The sequence below is a fragment of the Trichechus manatus genome, unplaced genomic scaffold, assembly GCF_000243295.1.
Source record: "Trichechus manatus latirostris isolate Lorelei unplaced genomic scaffold, TriManLat1.0 scaffold00028, whole genome shotgun sequence".
NCBI lineage: Eukaryota > Metazoa > Chordata > Mammalia > Sirenia > Trichechidae > Trichechus > Trichechus manatus.
The window spans coordinates 5,356,453-5,356,695 of record NW_004443964.1 but is presented as its reverse complement, the minus strand read 5'-3'; positions in this window follow the sequence as shown (position 1 = coordinate 5,356,695).

Below are 243 nucleotides of genomic sequence, written 5' to 3'. Positions count from 1 at the left end.
TTCTTTTGTGTTTTTTGGATTAATGCGAGCCTTACTGGGGTGAGATGGTATCTCACATTGTAGTTTTGATTTGCATTTCTCTAATGGCTAATGATCGTGAGCATTTCTTCATGTGTCTGTTAGCCGCCTGAATGTCTTCTTTGGTGAAGTGCCTGTTTATGTCCTTTGCCCATTTTTTAATTTGGTAATTTGTCTTTTTGTTGTTGAAGTTTGCAGTATCTTGTAGATTTTAGAGATTAAATG